The sequence below is a fragment of the Lepidochelys kempii genome, chromosome 26, assembly GCF_965140285.1.
Source record: "Lepidochelys kempii isolate rLepKem1 chromosome 26, rLepKem1.hap1, whole genome shotgun sequence".
Taxonomy (NCBI): Eukaryota; Metazoa; Chordata; order Testudines; family Cheloniidae; genus Lepidochelys; species Lepidochelys kempii.
The window spans coordinates 6,786,896-6,801,564 of record NC_136405.1 but is presented as its reverse complement, the minus strand read 5'-3'; the positions used below and the strand labels follow the sequence as shown (position 1 = coordinate 6,801,564).

At 44.4% G+C, this 14,669-nt stretch overlaps 1 protein-coding gene across 6 annotated transcripts in view; it reads left to right on the top strand.

The window, feature by feature from the left end:
* Positions 1-14,669, top strand: part of ENTPD4 (ectonucleoside triphosphate diphosphohydrolase 4) — a 53,885-nt gene that overhangs the window by 12,550 nt on the left and 26,666 nt on the right. For 5 of the 6 annotated variants that reach the window (XM_073324956.2, XM_073324960.2, XM_073324953.2 and 2 more), the window contains one exon: positions 7,271-7,405. The exons of the other annotated variant lie outside the window; for it this stretch is intronic. The gene's annotated coding sequence lies outside the window, so the exon portion shown is untranslated. The remainder of the gene's footprint in view (positions 1-7,270; positions 7,406-14,669) is intronic. 6 annotated transcript variants of the gene reach the window in all.

Genomic DNA, 14,669 nt, shown 5'->3' with positions numbered 1-14,669 from the left:
TGCAGAGAAAAATAGAGTTTTGTCAATCATGTGATTCCCACGTCATGATCCAGATTCTGAACTCAGTTACTATAAATCTGGAGTAATTTTGTTGGCTTGATTGACCGCTGCATTACTCCAGATTTATACCACAATAATAGATTTACAGCCCATGCATGTATAAAAAGTTTATCACCTATGTAACCGTTTTTCAAAGTGGTAGCCGTGTTAGTCTGTATCAGCAAAAATAACGAGGAGTCCTTGTGGCACCTTAGAGACTAACAAATTTATTTGGGCATAAGTTCTCGTGCCAGCAATGCCCCTCTGCCATGTACACTGGCCAAACCGGAAAGTCTCTAGGCAAAAGAATAAATGGACACAAATCTGACATCAAGAATTATAACGTTCAAAAACCAGTAGGAGAACACTTCAATCTCTCTGGTCACTCAGTAACAGACCGAAAAGTGGCAATTCTTCAACAAAAACACTTCAAAAACCGACTCCAACATGAAGCTGCAGAACTAGAATTAATTTGCAAACTGGATACCATCAGATTATGCCTGAATAGAGACTGGGAGCGGTTGGGTCAGTACAAAACCTAAACTTAATTTTCCCAATACTAATTTCTCCCTACTGTTACTCACACCTTCTTGTCAACTGTCTGTAATGGGCCACTCTCTTACCACTTCAAAAGTTATTTTTCCTCCCTTGGTATCCTGCTATTAATTGATTTATCTCGCTAGACTGACCTCACACTTGGTAAAGCAACCCCCCATCGTTTCATGTATTTATACCTGCTCCTGTATTTTCACTCCATGCATCTGATGAAGTGGGTTCTAACCCACGAAAGCTTATGCCCAAATAAATGTGTTCGTCTCTAAGGTGCCACAAGGACTCCTCGTTATTATCACCTAGGTAGTAGGGGTATTACAGTGTAATAGATGTACACCAGAGTGCCATGCCTTTGAAATCAGTGGAGTTACACCAGCATAAAACTGAAGTAACTCAGAGGGAATCAAGCCTTCCTGACTTCTGTAGAGATACTCCACATTTATACTAATGTAACTAAAATCAGAATATGGCCCCACCATGAGTAGAAACCAAAGAGAGAATCTACAGAGTGCAGCTCCATTAAAGCTATGCAGCTAGATTCTGTACCCATTTATACTCATGTAAGCCCCAATGACTTCACATATGTAAGTGAGGCTAAAAATTGACTAATGGGCATTGTTCCTGAAGTCCCACTGCACATCATCTGAATTAATTTGTCATCATTTAGCAAGGTGGATTAATATAACACAGAGAGGTTATATAGAACTGGGTAATTATGGTCACTTTTCTATTTCTCCCTTAACCAAATCTCTTCATCACCTTGCCTTTCTGGTTTGAAGCCGTCAGGAAACGTTGGGGAAGATGCAGCTGTCTGAAGTGGTGCCAGTGATTCCAAGGCATATTGCCAGGACAGGGAATGCATCTAGAAGGAGTGACTTCTCTGGAATGAATTTGCATTTTTTTGGTTTCTTTCTGCTGTGGTCCTCAATTTAGTTCTGTTTACACGTGTCAGCAGACTTAAATCCATAGAAATCAATGGGCTGGAATGGAGGAGGGAAAAGAATGATCTTGTGTTTTAGGCACCATATTAATATTCAGAAAATCTGGGTTCAAATCTGGGACTGCCACAGACTTGCTGTGTGCCCTTGGGCAGGTCACTTCATTTCTGTGTGCCTCAGTTCCCCATCTGTAAAAATGGGGGTAATAAACCAGACCTTCTTCACGAGGGGTACAGTCATTAGTGAGTAGCAGGTGCTTGTATTATCTTTACAGTAATGAGGACCATGCAAGTATCTTAATTCATAGAACACCTACAACCCAACAGGTTTGGAAGAGTCATAATGGCCCCTTCTGGCTTTACAATCTACATGAAGCAAAGAATGCCAGGCTGCAGGGACAAGTTAGTCTGTGGAGGTGCCCATCTGGTTTTGGAACCAGAGCACAAGGGAGATGAAGAAAAATGTATAAAAATGCAGGAAGAGAGGATAAAACCAAGGCCCCGCCTCCATCGCTGTGCACTGTCCTCCCTATGCTGCCTCCTCCCCCTCTAACTCCAGTCTGACTCAAGTGACTGGTCCATGGTGATTTCAGACTGATCAGAAAGGGCACCCGCACACACAGCTCTGTGTTTCCAGTCCTCAGCTTGTATCTCCCTGCTGCTGTTCAGGCAGCAACCAGATATTCAGGTAGGTGCTGGCAGGACAGCGAATGAGCCACAGATATGTTACAGAGAGATAGGAGCCCACCCATTCTGAATACACCTTGTCTCTCCTATCAGCCTCCTCAAGGGACAATATTAACAAGGTTGTTTTGTAGATGCAGCTTCTGCTTTAAAATAGAAAGTGGGGGGCTGTTCTGTTCAACGTGGGCTGTGCTGAACAGGGGCCCGGGATCCAGAAGCATGGCATAGATTAAGTGAATGCCTAAGACCTGATTCTCCTCACCTTTATTGTGGTAGAAATCAGCAGTAACTACATTGGAAAACCAGACCCCCAAGACCCAGATCCTCAAAGGTATTTAAGTGCCTGACTCCCACTGAAGGCAATGGAGTGCCAAACTCAGTCCAAGTCTTTCTTCTTCTCTTTCCTTACTTTTCTTCTTTCATATGGAACTAGCAACATTTACAAGTTAATAGAAAGATCTGAAACCCATTCGAGAGCTTCAGGAGATGCAAAGTGCACCTTTGCTAGACCTCCTGGTGATGGAAAGATGGGACACTTGTGTTCAGTGGCTTGGAGGGCTCCCCATTCACACTGTGGCGAATCCTTGGTTCTCCATTCATGCATCAGGTGCATGCATCTTCCATGTAGCATCCTAATACAGTTGATGGTCATCCACTGTCTTCAGTGAAGCAAGAAACCAGGGGGTTCAACGTGAGATCATCTACGAGGTGCTTGCTGTTTACATCAGACGCAGCCCATTGCATTCACCAGGTGTCTTCTGGGTTGAAGCTGGATGAAAAAAGAGCTTCTCTGGCCACCCAGAATGGTCAGTGGGGCTTAAGATGAATGCAAGGCAAGTGAACAAGGTTGTCATGGAGCGAAAGCTTCTGGTTAGCAAGAGTTTTCTTGTACTCGCGCAACGTAGCCATCTCCTGATGCTGGCGGGGTGCTATGAGGTCCACTCCTTTTCTGCAATAGGGGCTGATTCAAAGCCTGTTGAAGTCACTGACACCAAGCCCTATTATTATTGTTATTTATTTGTACTACTTTAGCACCTAGGAGCCTTAGTCATGGGCCAAGATGCTATCGTGCTAGCCCCAAGGTAGGGGAGTGCATTTGGGGCAGTCACAGTTATTGTAATATCACGAGCAGCCTCCATGTGTGCAGGTCCTTTACTCCTTGTCTTTTCTACAAAGGGTCTGATCCTGCAGTCCTCATTCAGGCAGTAAGGACAAGAAGTTTGGACCCTTAGGGCCAAATTCCACTCTTGGTTACACCGGTGCAAATTTAGAGTAACTCCATTTCCTTTTGTTAGATAGGCAGAACTGAGAACAGAATTTGGTACCCACGGTCAGATCCTCAGTTGGTGTATATAGGCATTACTGCTTTGACTTCAATAGAGTGATGTTAATTTACACCAGCTGAGGATCTGACCTGGGAGCTCAGCTGATCCCATTTCTGCCAGAGGTGGTTTTACTAGGGTGACCAGATGTCCCGATTTTATAGGGACAGTCCCGATTTTGGGGTCTTTTTCTTATAATGCCTCCTATTACCATCCACCCCCTGTCCCGATTTTTCACATTTCCTGTCTGGTCACTCTAGGTTTTACCACCACAAACAGCATTTCGCAGCTTGAAAATGGAAATAGGATTTTTCTCAGCACTTCTCCAAAATTATCCTCTCCAGAAATGATAACCTGGACAAATTCTTTTTTCTCTTCAAGCTAGATCATACCATAGGCTGTAAATATCACCTACATCACCTCTCTGCTTATCCATTTTCCTCTTTTCTAACCTCTTTCTGGGCCTGCTACTCTGGTGCTCTGCATCTTGTGCAGTATTTTACCCCAGTGCAAAAGGAGCAACACATGCTCGTATATCAAAATGGCTTGGCTCTACACCCAGTTTGCATTGACATAAATGACTGCACAAAGTGTAGGCAATGGAGAATCAGGCCTTTATATTCTACTTCAACTCAGCCTCTGCTCCTCTCCGTTCTCTTTCATGTTTTTCTACTATTGCTCTTCCTTAACCTTCAGGTGTCCACTTTAGTAACCCACCCCATAGAAGTAATGAGCAGAGTCAATAATGTGACAAATAATCATCTGGCCGGTTGCATCAATGTCTGTTTATCTTTCTCTTACGTACATGGCATATTATTCCTGTTTGCTATGATGAGAGGCTGGGAATAATGCCTTACAACTTTGTCTTATGCAGTGTACTTTGTAGCCATGTCGGTCCCAGGATATTAGACCTGAGATGGGTAAGGTCTTAAACAGGGGTCAGAAAGGAAAAATAAAGTGATGGTGTTTCTCCCAAGCTCCGCCCATAACCCAAATTCCTCCAAGTCATGCTGCCAAAATGAGACGCTACTCAGCAGATGGTGCAGATCTTCAGAATAGGATGGCCATTCTCCTTTTTTGGATGCTATGATCAGGAATTTAAAATTTGCATTTAAATTGTCGTCATTAAGATTCAGACTTAAAAAGCCTTGGAATAAATGTGACATAAAAATATAACGGATTTGTAACTGTAAACTTTAGCAGACGGGTAGTCTTGTGGTTCATGCACTAGACTGGGACTTAGGAGATCTGAGAGCTCTGCCACAGGCTCCCTGTGTGACCTCAGGCAAGTCACTTCATCTTGTGATCCAGCTCCCCATCTATGAAAGGGTGACAATAATACTCCTCTTCTCCCACCTTTCATCTGTTTTGTCTTTTTAGATTGCAAGCTCTTCAGGGCAGGGACCATATCTGAGTATGTGTTTGTGCAGCACCTAGCACAATGGGGCCCTAATCTCTGACCCCCTTGGTGCGACTATCATATAAATAATAATTGAAAATATGCCAACAAATAAAGACTATATGCTCCTTAACACCAGAGACTGTATCTCCTGCTGTGCCTGGAAAGCATTTCGCACATTTGGAGAACCCCCATAATAATAATTTATCTGTGCCTCTTACCCACTAGTGCTTCAGGCTGTCTGCAGACTCAGGCAGATATGGCTGCACCAGTTACACTCAGGCCAGGTTTTAAAAGTTTTCTCCACAACTGTAAGGGCAGGGGACCTTATTTTATTAAACGAAAGTTTAGATTCCAGAGCAGCTACTACAGCTGCTTACCAAGCTGCAACAAACAGGCCCAATTCGAACCCTGGCCAAGATTTGCTGACAAAGTAAAAGCTTCACTTTGGTTTTCCAACAAACAGGCCCAAAGGAGGGTTTTTATCTTTGGCTGGTTTGATGGTGACTCTGTTTTTTCCCCACACAGCCTTAGCTGTTGTTAACACACACTCTCGCTACTCCTCTAGTCTCTGTACGGAAAGTGAGCGTCAAGGGAATGAGCTCCTGTAAGCTTTTCCCCAGAGAGTTAGCGGTTCTGGTAACTGCCTTCCTGTCAGGTTCAGTTAGGAGTCAGCAGCAAAGCAGACACGAGTGGAGGGCTGCTCTATGTGTGGCCTCTGGGATTGTTGGTGACCCTCAAATTGCTTCCTTCATGTGGCATCTGCCAGCCACACATACTTCAGCCCCCAGTCCCATCCCCACTGCCAGTCACACATTGTAGCCGCCAGTCACACCCCCACTGCAGCCAGCTGCCAGTTTCACACAAACCTATGCACCTCTGCCTCATCTCTGTTCAGTCTGCAAAAGGCAAATAACCTTTCCCCCTTTTGCCATATACACTACAGAGATGGGCCTGAACCAGGAATCCAGGCGAGCACTTCCTCTTCCTTCCTATAGAATTTAATAGGGATGGAACCAACGTGTTTCTACAGTAATTACTCTGAAAAACCTATAGAATTTAAATAGAGGATGAGATTCTTTGAATAGGTTGTTGTAATCATTCTATAGAACTTTAGAGCAGGAATATTCTATAGGATGGCTGAGAAAACCTACAGAAAGGAGCTCATTCTCAATTCAGTTCCACGGGACTTTTCTGCAGAGAGATAAACTTTCCCAAAGTTCAGATGGTTCCTGAACTTCACATTTCAGACCCATCCTATAACAGGCCCAGGCTGGAATTATGAATCCTAGGAATACCTATTTTCAGCCAATTTGCATGTGCATCTGGGTCCCAATTTTGTGGACTGTGCCCCTGCTCTGAGATATACAGAAGCCTTGTCTCTGTGCAGTTTGTCAAAGGCAACTGGATTTGCTGTGTGAAAAAAAAAAAGAAGAAGAAGGGGAGAACAACAAACAAAAGGGACCAGAGCTCACCTTAGTAAAAGAGTCTTGGCAGAAGAGATCACTGAATGCTGGTCTACACTCAGTATTAGCTGGCATAGCTAGCTACGCTGGTGGAAACCTCTTGTGTAGGCATGATTTCCACCAGTGCAGCGGTACGTGCAACAAGGTTCACATCACACATCACACTGCAGTGATACAAACTGATGCAGCTACACTAGTGGCTAAAATTCCTGTCTGGACACGAGCTAAGTGCAATATTGTCGGAGGAGAAATAAGGTTTATGTTAGTTATAGTGGCACAGCTAACCGCTGTATCTATAGCCATCTATATCTAAAATAGCTGTTCGACATCATTATCAGATGACTGAATGGAAGCATGGTCCTTATGCTTTCAAGAGGATCACATGCTGATCATGCCTTTTAAGACTGTGAGATGCAGCCCACCTAAAAGTTTGCTCACATCTGTTGAACCAGTGAGCCATCACAGCAGAAAGCAACTGTTGCTGCGCTCAAGGTTTCATAGAGTCATAAAATATCAGGGTTGGAAGGGACCTCAGGAGGTCATCTAGTCCAACCCCTTGCTCAAAGCAGGACCAATCCCCAATTTTTGCCCCAGATCCCTAAATGGCCCCCTCAAGGATTGAACTCACAACCCTGGGTTTAGCAGGCCAATGCTCAAACAACTGAGCTATCCCTCGTGTCTCTCATGTCCTGGAAAAGCAAGGACAAGTGTACTAGCTCCAGTCTCCTATGAAGTTCTTTCAGTGTCCTGCCAGTATTTCTGATCCAAAAGCACCCACTTGCTTACTGAGCTGCTAAGATCTCTGCTCATCGTATTCGCCTTGGATGAATTCCACCCCTGTTAGCCCGTGATTCTTTATCTGTGCCAACAGGAGGCTCTGAGGGCTGGTTCCAGGCCCACCCTTCTGCTGAAGATAAGAAAACAACTGGCCTCCTTCGTAACAGTCCTAACAGAGAGACAAGAAATGAAGAGGCTACAGAGATGAGCTCATCTCTCAGCCCTTGAGGTGACTATTAACAATGGGACTCTTTCCATTGACTTCACTGGGCTTTGGATCCAGCCCAACCGTAAGGCCTGAGGTGCACCGGCAGAGACAGTACAGGGTGGGAGGAAAGTTGGTTCTGGCACTGCCTGTCCTGCACCCATGCTGGATACTAAACCAAAAGAGTCTGCAGTCTGGTTGTCCCTATGCAGTAATTCTTTCTGTCCTAGAAATCCCCATAGCTGTGGGTTAATGCAGACTGAGAGGCTGCAGTTCCATGCAAAGGTCCAGTAGCTTTAGGAGAAAATGGCTTCCACTGAAAAAGAAACTTCCATAAACCCCTCAATGCCAACTAGCCCGGGGTGACAAGAATACCCTGATCCTGGTATGTCCAATCTGGTTCACCAAAGAATATCGTGTGAGGTCTTAAATGAAAACGAGGGTCACACGTATATCATGGTGCAATGTATGTACAGATACTATGTAAGGAGTTATGTATGCATACTGCAAATATGTTCCTAAAGTCAGAACTGAGAATCACGTTTTCTGCCAGGCAAAAGGTCTCTCTCTCCATCGGCATGTAAATTAAGGTGAGTGACGCACCCATAAAGACACACTCACTCAGGTAGGGCTCTGCAGTGTGGCTACTCATGCCCCAGCTAGGCCAACCTGAGCACTCAGACCCAGTGCTGATTACCCAAGTTAACTCTGCAGTGAAGACAAAGCTCCTAAGGTAAAGTGGTTCGACCAGCTGCCTCTGGTTGCAGCCGTGGGAACAGCACACTTGGCATTTCTGAAGGATACTACATTAGAAAGTAATTACTAAACACAAGTTACTGAACCAACGAAGAGGCATCCCTAGCCACTAGCATGAAACGAAAGGAGTTTCTGTGGCTACCATTTGGTGGATGTCTGTGTAAGATGGGGAGATAGGTGAAGGTGCTGCTGAGAAAAGGTGTGTGAATTAGCTAGTGGGGATAAGGCACTTTAGTTTTACTGCAAGGTAAACTAAAGGAGGACTTGTGGCACCTTAGAGACTAACCAATTTATTTGAGCATGAGCTTTCTGGGCGAGGTCACCCCAGGCAGGAGGTATGGTGCCGGCCTTGTCTAGTTTCCCTCATGATAAATCTAACATGACTTCTCACCAGTGTGTTGTTCCTGCAGGATAGCTAATGTGTGTTAGTTACATCGTAGAAAAACACCCCTTTTCTTAGCAGAGAAGACACAGCCAAAGTGTGTAGAAGAGAGAGACAGAGAGTGTGTGAGTTAGTGTAAGACAGAGAGAGAGAAAGACTGTGTGTGTGTATATGTGAGAGAGTAACAGTGAAAGTTAAAAAGAGAGGAAGCATGTAAGAAAACCTGCAGCCTTCAGTACTTTACCTCACTTCATTGAATCCCTCCATTATCTTTGCAACTCTATCGTGACTTAGAACAATTCCACTTTAACAATGTGCCCAAATCAGAGCCCCATCTGGTTTTCATAAGGGGCCCAGACACACCATCCCATTCCTGCGTGTTTCATACCAGGCTTGATCCTTCTACACTGAGCTTCTCAGATGTTTAATGTGGCCAAGATTTTCCAAAGGGACGAGTGGTTTTGGGCGCCCAACTCGAGGCACCTTGATGGGGCCTGATTTTCCAAAGCATGTGGGTGCTCAGCATGGTCTGAAACTGGGCACCTCAAAATGTGGGTATCCAAAATGTGTAGTCACTTTTGAAAATCTTGCCCTGTGGTGATAACTGCTAAATAAGTAGGTGATGATAGATTAGATTGGAAACACCTGATGAATCTAAGAAACTGCCGATCGTACTGAGCTATCACAGTTTCATTTCACTTCACATTGACACTGTTCTATCATCCCTATTGAACACTGTTCTGAGAACCCAACTATTGCCCTGATTCTGCGATCTGATCTGATGACTACAATGGAGTTCTGTGCAGGCAGAGGGGACACTGGCAGAATAAGGACCTACGGAGGAGTACCTGTTGACAGGTCACTTACGTCAGCTGTTCTTGGCAACAGCTCCAAAATCTGATTTCCTGTGGCCCGTTTCAATTCCAGGCAATAGAATGAGCCTAGTAATGGGCACAGTAATGACCTGCAATAGAAGAAGAAATGAAGGGAATTAGGTTAGTGCCAAACATATGTATACGCTGTAGTAAAACAAGGCTGGGCAGTGTGAGAAAGGATAAAAAGCTTTCAGAAGAAGCGCTTGTTAGGGCTGGCTGGCAAGAAAAGCTAGTTCTGTGGTGAGCATCAAGTCTACTCATGTGAATAATAGTTGCTTTAATACAGGTTTCAGAGTAGAATAAAGATTGGTATTATTGCTAAATGCACAATTATTGCACAATAATAACAGGCCTTGTGTCCCCACTACCTTTTGCCGTCATTTACTCATGTTCAAACTGGGTACAAAACGCTAGTGCTGGAATAATCGATTACACAAGGTGCAGAGCAATAGAGAGGCAAATCAAGTGAGTGTAAAATGTTACCACTATGATATGCAAGTGGAGAATCTGGCCCTCTCACTTTTTCAACAGAAATCACTTTGGCAATGGAATATCCCAAGAGAGAGCCAGATCCTGGTGTGAATTGGCATGATCTCTATTGACTTCAGTGGAGTTATGCTGATTTACAACAGGTGACTAGCTGGACCTGGGTTTTACTTCTGGCTCTGCCACTGACCTTGAACATGTCACTGCCAAGCTCTGTGCCTCAGTTTTCCCATCTGTACAATGGAGATAAGGACACATATCCACCTTTGTAATGTACTTTGAGATCAATGGATGAAAAGCTGCTTTTGAAAGGATAAGTAGCTGTAGTGATGCAGTCCTCCAAGAAAAACTTAATCCTCGGTGAAGTTACCATATTACCCACTATATAACTTGCTCCCTTTCTGTGTGAAATTTGTTTTGGAAGCACTTCCAGTTTGAACCACTGGAGATTTATATAACATTCTCCAAAGGGTGATGTCAGGACAGGTCTGATGTATGCACATTAGTTTACATGCCCACCGTTCATTCCACCCCAGGCCACTGTGATATAAGCATGTTGTTCATTCATGAAGATAAATTCCTTCCTGACCCACAAAGACAAGATGGGTGAGGTAATATATTTTATTAGACCAACTTCTGTTGATAAGAGAGACAAGCTTTTGAGCTTACAGGGAGCTCTTCTTCAGGTCTGGGAAACTAACTCAGAGTGTCACTGCTAAATACAAGGTGATTGTTTAGCGTAAGGAGTTAATACATATTTCAAGGGACCATTCAAGGTACACAGCCCCAATACAATATATTTCTTGTGAGCTGTACACAGAGAGGAAGTTTGTTAGGAGGCTCAGTTTGGGCACCATCAGAGCTAACTACTACACCAAAATGATTCTGTGGACTAGTACATGCAGGTCCATGACCTTCCCAAATCAGATAATGAGAATAGAAACATAGTGTCCATATTACAATGACTGAGCAAGTTTTATTAGGCATTTTAATGCCCAGGCAAGTCAGTTAATTCATAATTGGTTTGAACTGGCAGCCTCACAAGCTCTAGCATTCTCTGCCTGCAGCTGAGTGCCATACAAAATTCTTGCCTGACTTTAAAAACTTTAAAAGGAATCAAAGGAATAGTTTCCAGTCTGATCTTAGCTCCTAACAGCCCCCACTGATCATTCTAATTTAGGAACAAAGGTACAAGGGAGCTGGCTTTTAGAGGGTAAGATTTGTCCCATGGAAATGAGTAATTATTACAGGTGAGGAGAAGCAAAAGCAAATTCCACTGTCATTTGTGCATCGAGGCAACATGATGTATAGGCATTTCCATGGCATTCCACGCTAGAGATTATACAACTGATCTCAGCACACCCCTGGGAGCCATTCCCATCCTCACGCTGCAGATGGGGAACCAAGGTGCAGAGAGTCAAATAGGGGACTTGGTGACAAACTCTGTGCATCTGATTCTGCACTCACTCTACACCTTGAAAAAGCTTAGGCCCCAATTAAGCAAAGAACTTAAGTGGGTACTTATCTGTAGGCCCATGATTAAGTCCATCCCTATTCAGCAAAACACCTGACCAAGCACATGCTTAAAGCTAAGTAAGCGCTTTGCTGGAACTACCTGGTATAAAACCAGTGTAAGGGAGAGGAGACTCAGCTCCTGTATTCTCCCTTTGAGTCAAGTTCTCAGCAAGGTTCAAAATTAATCATGATAAAGTATAATAATTAATAACAAGTGTCTGTATATAAAGAGCCTGAAAACTCCTGGATGTTTATAGCTACATAACTAAACGGGTATAATTTAAAAAAAAGCAAAGGCTGCGTGGTCTCATCAATGAAAACCAGAGCTGTAGCCCGATCCAAAAGCCCTTTGAAGTTGGCAGAAAGACTCCTTTTGATTTAAATGGGTTTTGGATTGAGCCCATAGTCCAGGAATCACAGTAGCAGCCGTGTTAGTCTGTATTCGCAAAAAGAAAAGGAGTACTTGTGGCACCTTAGAGACTAACCAATTTATTTGAGCATGAGCTTTCGTGAGCTACAGCTCACTTCGTTGGATGCATTCAGTGGAAAATACAGTGAGGAGATTTATATACACACAGAACATGATAAAATAGGTGTTATCATAAGGAGATGTGTAAGGAGAGTGATCACTTAAGATGAGCTATTACTAGCAGGAGAGCCGGGGAGGGGGGCGGGGGGGTGGGAGGGTGAAGAAAACCTTTTGTAGTGATAATCAAGGTGGGCCATTTCCAGCAGTTAACAAGAACCTCTGAGGAACAAGGGGGGGAGGGGGGAATAAACATGGGGAAATAGTTTTACTTTGTGTAATGACTCATCCACTCCCAGTCTCTATTCAAGCCTGAGTTAATTGTATCCAGTTTGCAAATTAATTCCAATTCAGCAGTCTCTCGTTGGAGTCTGTTTTTGAAGTCTTTTTGAAGTAATATTGCGACTTTTAGGTCAGAGATCGAGTGACCAGAGAGATTGAAGTGTTCTCCGACTGGTTTATGAATGTTATAATTCTTGACATCTGATTTGTGTCCATTTATTCTTTTACGTAGAGACTGTCCAGTTTGACCAATGTACGTGGCAGAGGGGCATTGCTGGCACATGATGGCATATATCACATTGGTAGATGTGCAGGTGAATGAGCCTCTGATAGTGTGGCTGATGTGATTAGGCCCTAGGGTGGTGTCCCCTGAATAGATATGTGGACACAGTTGGCAACGGGCTTGTTGCAAGGATAGTTGTTCCTGGGTTAGTGGTTCTGTGGTCGAAACAACAGCCTGGACTTCTACATAGAGTGCTTCCGCCAACGTGCACGGGCTGAAATTGTAGAAAAGCAGCACCACTTGCCCCATAACCTCAGCCGTGCAGAACACAATGCCATCCACAGCCTCAGAAACAACTCTGACATCATAATCAAAAAGGCTGATAAAGGAGGTGCTGTCGTCATCATGAATAGGTCAGAATATGAACAAGAGGCTGCTCGGCAGCTCTCCAACACCACTTTCTACAAGCCATTACCCTCTGATCCCACTGAGGATTACCAAAAGAAACTACACCATTTGCTCAAGAAACTCCCTGAAAAAGCACAAGAACAAATCCACACAGACACACCCCTGGAACCCCGACCTGGGGTATTCTATCTGCTACCCAAGATCCATAAACCTGGAAATCCTGGACGCCCCATCATCTCAGGCATTGGCACCCTGACAGCAGGATTGTCTGGCTATGTAGATTCCCTCCTCAGGCCCTACGCTACCAGCACTCCCAGCTATCTTCGAGACACCACTGATTTCCTGACGAAACTACAATCCATCGGTGATCTTCCTGAAAACACCATCCTGGCCACTATGGATGTAGAAGCCCTCTACACCAACATTCCACACAAAGATGGACTACAAGCCGTCAGAAACACTATCCCCGATAATGTCACGGCAAACCTGGTGGCTGAACTTTGTGACTTTGTCCTCACCCATAACTATTTCACATTTGGGGAGAATTATACCTTCAGATCAGCAGCACTGCTATGCATACCCGCATGGCCCCACAGTATGCCAACATTTTTATGGCTGACTTAGAACAACGCTTCCTCAGCTCTCGTCCCCTAATGCCCCTACTCTACTTGCGCTACATTGATGACATCTTCATCCTCTGGACCCATGGAAAAGAAGCCCTTGAGGAATTCCACCATGATTTCAACAATTTCCATCCCACCATCAACCTCAGCCTGGACCAGTCCACACAAGAGATCCACTTCCTGGACACTACGGTGCTAAAAAGCGATGGTCACATAAACACTACCCTATACCGGAAACCTACTGACCGCTATTCCTACGTACATGCCTCCAGCTTTCATTCAGACCACACCACACGATCCATCGTCTACAGCCAAGCTCTATGATACAAGCGCATTTGCTCCAACCCCTCAGACAGAGACAAACACTTACAAGATCTCTATCAAGCATTCTTACAACTACAATACCCACCTGCTGAAGTGAAGAAACAGATTGACAGAGCCAGAAGAGTACCCAGAAGTCACCTACTACAGGACAGGCCCAACAAAGAAAATAACAGAACGCCACTAGCCGTCACCTTGAGCCCCCAAAGAAAACTTCTCCGATGCATCGTCAAGGATCTACAACCTATCCTGAAGGACGACCCATCACTCTCACAGATCTTGGGAGACAGGCCAGTCCTTGCTTACAGACAGCCCCCCAACCTGAAGCAAATACTCACCAGCAACCACACACCAAACCACAGAACCACTAACCCAGGAACCTATCCTTGCAACAAAGCCTGTTGCCAACTGTGTCCACATATCTATTCAGGGGACACCACCCTAGGGCCTAATCACATCAGCCACACTATCAGAGGCTCATTCACCTGCACATCTACCAATGTGATATATGCCATCATGTGCCAGCAATGCCCCTCTGCCACGTACATTGGTCAAACTGGACAGTCTCTACGTAAAAGAATAAATGGACACAAATCAGATGTCAAGAATTATAACATTCATAAACCAGTCAGAGAACACTTCAATCTCTCTGGTCACTCAATCTCTGACCTAAAAGTCACAATATTACTACAAAAAGACTTCAAAAACAGACTCCAACGAGAGACTGCTGAATTGGAATTAATTTGCAAACTGGACACAATTAACTCAGGCTTGAATAGAGACTGGGAGTGGATGAGTCATTACACAAAGTAAAACTATTTCCCCATGTTTATTCCCCCCACCCCCCAGTATCCCCACCCCCCGCACTGTTCCTCAGACGTTCTTGTTAAC